Raw genomic sequence first — 6,000 nt, forward strand, 5'->3', positions numbered from 1 at the left:
TCACTGCACTGCAAAATCAGTGGGAACAGCACATAGTGCCACACCAAAGGGCACTACATATTTGCTGTGACTCGAGTCAATTTTCTACTACTGCAGCAAATTTCTCACCGTGAATGGGCGGGATGGCCTGCAACAGCCCGCATTGGAAAAATCTCTCCAGGTGCTCTCCTAGCGCCTGAAAATGGAGCTAAAGGATGCCAATTCTCACTTGCACTCGCCAACTCATCATTGGTGAGCCACGCAAAGGGAAAAAAACTCTGCCACACAGCGGTGACTGGAGTCTGGCTGGAACTCAGCGTTACAAGCATAATGCGGAGTGGCCAAAACTCTGAACACAGCCAGTGGAGTGGAGTTTAACACCCTCCCCTAATAACAACATGTTTGGCATATGCTTGTGACCTAGGCTCTCACTTTGCTATAGCTCCAAATGATGATTAGATAGGACAAGCTTACCACTTGATCCTCTCTTTCCCACTGTGAGGTGAAGTACTTAGAAGTGGAGCAAGAATAGGCTTCTGCAGTATGTGCTAGGAGTTTATCACAAGGTTCCCCTTCGAGAATGGACTGAATTCCTTAGAACCTTAGAGACGTTCAAGCCTTTGCAGAGTGCTATGTCGCATGTGGATTTGTGTTGCAAACACAGATGTTCCCAAACTACTTGGTGCAGTTCTCTGAAGGCACAATTGATTCCCAATGTGCAAATCATAGGTTCAGGGTTCAATATTACAGTGCATTGTTCATAAGTTCCTAAATTTACTGTTGAGACATAGTGCGCTGTGTACAAATGCCCAGCTAATTGTCTGTCTTTCTCTCTAGGATCAATCACAGATGATGAAGACTAGAAAGAACTGGATCAATGCAATTGCGCACCAGGAGCAATCTGTGGTGAAAGTACCCTCCCCAAAGCTGGTAAGTAAGGGCTTGCATGCATTGCATGGTTGCATGTTACCGTAGTTGTGAGGATTGCTTGTCTGTTGTTCTTTTCTTTTGTTTTACAGGTCATAATGGCACAGATCTAGTCATTTGAATTGACAGCCTTCTGAAATGAGGGGAATTGGTGGAAGCTGGAGAATCTGCTTGGGGAGTCAAGGTGAGAATTAGTGGTGGTTATGGCTGTTATAGTTGGCTGTGCCCAGTGGTTCTTGTTCTCCTAAGAGGTCAAAGTCTCATGAGAGAGGGAGTGTGCAGAGCTGCGATGTGCAGGTGTTCACAGGAGTATGCTACAATGTTCTGACCTTTCCTTATTCCCCTGCACTCCTGATGTATTGTTGAAACCTAAGTCGGGTCGGGGACAATCGGTATTTGCCCGGCGGTATTGCCTCTGTGACCCTCTAGTTATTTAATCAATGAAGAGGCAGGCGCTGGAGACTGGAAGGCAGGAAACAAGGTTTTTATTCTCTCCGGAGGAGAACACGACAAAACGGGCAGAAGGTATCGTTCTGAGGTGCTCTAGATACATTTCTGAGGCCTGGCCTCTTATACACTGTTTTATGACTTTATTGCAGATTACACATTCATGTTAAAGCTTTGATGTATGGAAAAGACATTCCCGCAACTCCCCTTTGGGCCCGTTCCCACACACATTTACAGTTGAAGTCCCCACCCTAGTCACAACAGGTGATGAGTATCACGCAGCTGGATATTCCGCCGATTCACGGAATGTGGGGGGTTTGATCGGATCTCATGGAGTGGGGGCTTTGATCAACCCGGGGATCCTTTGATGGGGGAAGCTTTCTATTGTACGGGGAGGGGCAAGGAATGGTATCGGCAGAGCTGGGTGTCGGCCTGGGAACGGGGAAGACAAACGGGCACACGGGGAAAAAAGGGGGTTTGCATCTAAGGGCCGGAGATCATGAAAGGGAAGAAGGGAGGTGTCGCGCTGGGAACAGGATGAGGGCCTGGGGCAGAGCAGCGCCGAAGAGGGGTTTATGATTCAAGGCAGGTGCAAGCGGGGGGGTGGTCAGCGTGCAGGCTTAGTGAAGGCGAAGGGCTATGTCAGGGGCCAGCGGCATGCAAAAGGGTTCGTTCTGATCGGGGCATTTTAAAATGGCAGGTGCGCACGACAAAAGTGTGGCATCAGGGGAAGAGGCAAGATGGCGCAGATAATGTTCACCAAAACGTACTAATTTTCAACAGTCCTCCCTTTAACATATTCAAGACATCTTGCTGGTTCATTTTCTACTCGGTTCTATTGTGGTGGGCCTGAGAAAGAAAACGGTAGGAACCCTAGATGAAAAGAGTTGTAAACAATACATTTTAACATTTCTAGTTTTTAGGAGGTGGACCTATTTGATAAACTTTGATCAATTTGTTTAGCAGGAAAGTCATAGGAATGCAATACAAAAACGATTCTGTAGCGAGAGCAGCAAGTACATTTCATAACGTGGACTGGCAGGTTATTACATATATCAGATTCGGATTGGAGCATGATCATTCAATACAATGGCGGCTGGGAGAGAAATGAGGCCTAGCAGAAACGGCGATTGAGGATGTCAAATGTTCGAAGTTTAACGAGTTCTCATTATTCTTTGTTGCCTTTCGTTGGCGCTGTGGAGCACCGGCGGTGGAGCTACAAGTCCAGCTCTATTCTAAGTTCTGCGTTGCAGGGCACGACCCTTTCCTCGCGTTTCTGGTCGGAAAGGTCCTTTTCGCCCTGTGTCCTTTGAGGTGATTGTCAGAAAGTTCAGATGGAAGAAGAGCGTACAAAACAGTCCATAGGGTAGGTCGGAGGAAAAGGGGGATGGAGCAAGGCCAAATTAGGAACAAACTAGGGGAACGAGAGACTTCAGATAGGCGGGCGTGTGACCGAATTCAGAGAGCGGGGACTTGTCGGCAAACACTGGACATCGAGCAGGGGCATCAGGTCGGCCCTTTCTTCTCATGTTGTCGAAAACAGTGCCTCGTCCTGCAGCTCTTTTCTGTCGTGGTCTCGCCTTGGCTAATGTCGCAGGTGTTCCTTAGTCTGCAGTCAGGCCTCGTGCTCCCACATCCGGTCCTTCTCTCCTCCTCCTTAGGCGTTCTTATCTCTCGCCTCAGCGTTGCGAACAAGCCCGGTGGCAGAGGGCTAGCGCGAGGCTGCGAGCGCATTCATTTTAAAAAACCTTACCTTATTCTTGGCTACTGCTGAAGGCAAGCAGTCCCCTGTCTTTCATCCCGCTGATTACGAGCGGCTGCCTTGTGTTTTAGCCCACCTCCCAACCCGCCCTGTTGACCCCGCCCACCACCTCGCATCCGCCTATTTAGGCGTTCTTATCTCTCGCCTCAGCGTTGCGAACAAGCCCGGTGGCAGAGGGCTAGCGCGAGGCTGCGAGCGCATTCATTTTAAAAAACCTTACCTTATTCTTGGCTACTGCTGAAGGCAAGCAGTCCCCTGTCTTTCATCCCGCTGATTACGAGCGGCTGCCTTGTGTTTTAGCCCACCTCCCAACCCGCCCTGTTGACCCCGCCCACCACCTCGCATCCGCCTATTTAGGCGTTCTTATCTCTCGCCTCAGCGTTGCGAACAAGCCCGGTGGCAGAGGGCTAGCGCGAGGCTGCGAGCGCATTCATTTTAAAAAACCTTACCTTATTCTTGGCTACTGCTGAAGGCAAGCAGTCCCCTGTCTTTCATCCCGCTGATTACGAGCGGCTGCCTTGTGTTTTAGCCCACCTCCCAACCCGCCCTGTTGACCCCGCCCACCACCTCGCATCCGCCTATTTAGGCGTTCTTATCTCTCGCCTCAGCGTTGCGAACAAGCCCGGTGGCAGAGGGCTAGCGCGAGGCTGCGAGCGCATTCATTTTAAAAAACCTTACCTTATTCTTGGCTACTGCTGAAGGCAAGCAGTCCCCTGTCTTTCATCCCGCTGATTACGAGCGGCTGCCTTGTGTTTTAGCCCACCTCCCAACCCGCCCTGTTGACCCCGCCCACCACCTCGCATCCGCCTACTTAACGCCCTACATGCGTCAGCGCAGCGGACGAGCGCAGCGGGCGCGCCGGCTTCGCGCCGGAGTCGCGCCAGAGTTAAGCCGGTCGGGGCTAGGGGCCCCGGACGCTGCCCGCCCCCACATATACTCGTCCTCCCAGCTCTACTCCCTCTGGGCCCCCGGGACCATCGGCGGTCATACCATCGGTCGTTTGAAGCAGCTAGACCTGTTCACCCTTCCACCCCGGCTGCCTCCCTCGATGGTAACTTCCTTAGTCCTACCCCCCACCACTACACCTCCTGTACTCACCTCGCCCCTTGCCCCCCCTTTCTCGGCACCTAGCACTTCTGTTACACTTCTGAATACTCGCTCTGCGGTCACCCACCAGTACGAGCTCTTTGACTATATTGACTCCCACGCACCAGACCTTTTTTTCTTGACAGAAACCTGGTTCAAGGATGATTCCCTCCCCAACCTGCTAACTGCCCTACCATCTACTTACTCGGCTATCCGAGCGGATCGCCCTGAGGGCAGGCGAGGCGGTGGAGTGGCTCTAATAGCTCGAACAACTTTCAACTTCCAGCTTCTCCCCTCCCCCCCAATTCCTGACGTGGACTACCTATTAGCTCGTTCGACCTCGCACCTGGTTCCTTTCACTTTTGCTTTAATTTATCGTCCCCCTCAGTCTACCCCCTCTTTTCTTTTCGACATTCAGTCCCTCCTAGCCACACTGGTGATCAATAACTCCTCAGTACTAGTTTTGGGAGATCTCAATTTTTGGCCGAATGACCCTGCTGAGAGCCCTCAGTCCAGGGACTTCACCAACCTCATGCTTAGTCTTAATTTTATACCAATAGTTCATGGCCCGACACATACTCACGGCCACACGTTAGACCAAATCTGGGTACTAAACATTCCGTCAACATCCCCCACAATAGTTCCCTGCCCTTGGTCAGATCATTCTATCATCGCCTTCTCTCTTGCCCTAGCCCCGATAACTAAGCCTCAACTTCCCAAAAACACCTGGGTCAGGAAATGGGGCAAAGCCAACATGCCCTCTCTCTGCTCGACTTTGGCGAACACCAGTCCAGAGTTATCGGGCCTTACAGCCGCCTCGCAACTGGCCGCCATTGACAACTGGCTGACCGTGGCAGGTGACGAATTTGCCCCTTTAAAACGTCTTTCGGTCAAACGAGCCCATGCCGCCAACCGCTGGTTCACCCCGGAACTAAAAAAACTGAAGTTGGCCGCACGGAGGGCTGAGCGAGTCTGGAGAAGATCTTATAGCCCTGAGCAGAAGACAGCCTACTTGTCCGTGTTACAAGTTTACAAAAAGGGCATTCTTGTAGCTAAAACTGAGTTCTATACGAACAGGGTGATGGCAGCAGAGTCTCAACCCAAGGAGATATTCGCTACGATTCACGAACTGGCTTCATCTGGCAGAACCGCGCCTACCATCCCTCCATCCCAGTCCCTCTGTAACTCACTCAATGAGTTTTTTATTGACAAGGTCGTTAAAATCAAACTCAACATCCCACTTCCCTCCCCCACATTTGTCAACCCCTCCCCTCCTCACACGGGTCCTAAATTGACTACCTTCCCTCTGTTAACCACCGAGTCTCTTCTTCCGCTGCTGGTCCGAGTCAAGTCTGGCTCCCCTTTGGACTTCGCCCCAGCTTACATCCTTAGGGAAATTTATGCAGCGTGTCCCACACCGGCCCTGACCCTCCTCAACGACTCACTTACACTGGGCTCTGTTCCCAGTTTTCACAAATCAGCTGTGGTTGTCCCAATTATAAAAAAATCGGGTGCTGACCCAACCTCCCCTGCCAATTACCGCCCCATCTCCCTTCTGCCCTACCTAGCAAAAGTCCTTGAGACTCATGTTACGACCTCTCTGAGTGCTCACGTAGAAGCCAATGACTGCCTCTCCTCCCATCAAGCCGGGTTCAGACCCCTGCACTCTACGGAGAAAGTGGTGATCTCGGTGATGGACAGGCTACGGGAAGGCATTGACATCAAGATCCCTCAAGCCCTGATACTTTTAGATCTATCCGCCGCTTTTGACACGGTGGATCATTCCATTCTTCTCTGCC

This window comes from Lissotriton helveticus, chromosome 4_1 (assembly GCF_964261635.1).
Source record: "Lissotriton helveticus chromosome 4_1, aLisHel1.1, whole genome shotgun sequence".
Taxonomy (NCBI): Eukaryota; Metazoa; Chordata; class Amphibia; order Caudata; family Salamandridae; genus Lissotriton; species Lissotriton helveticus.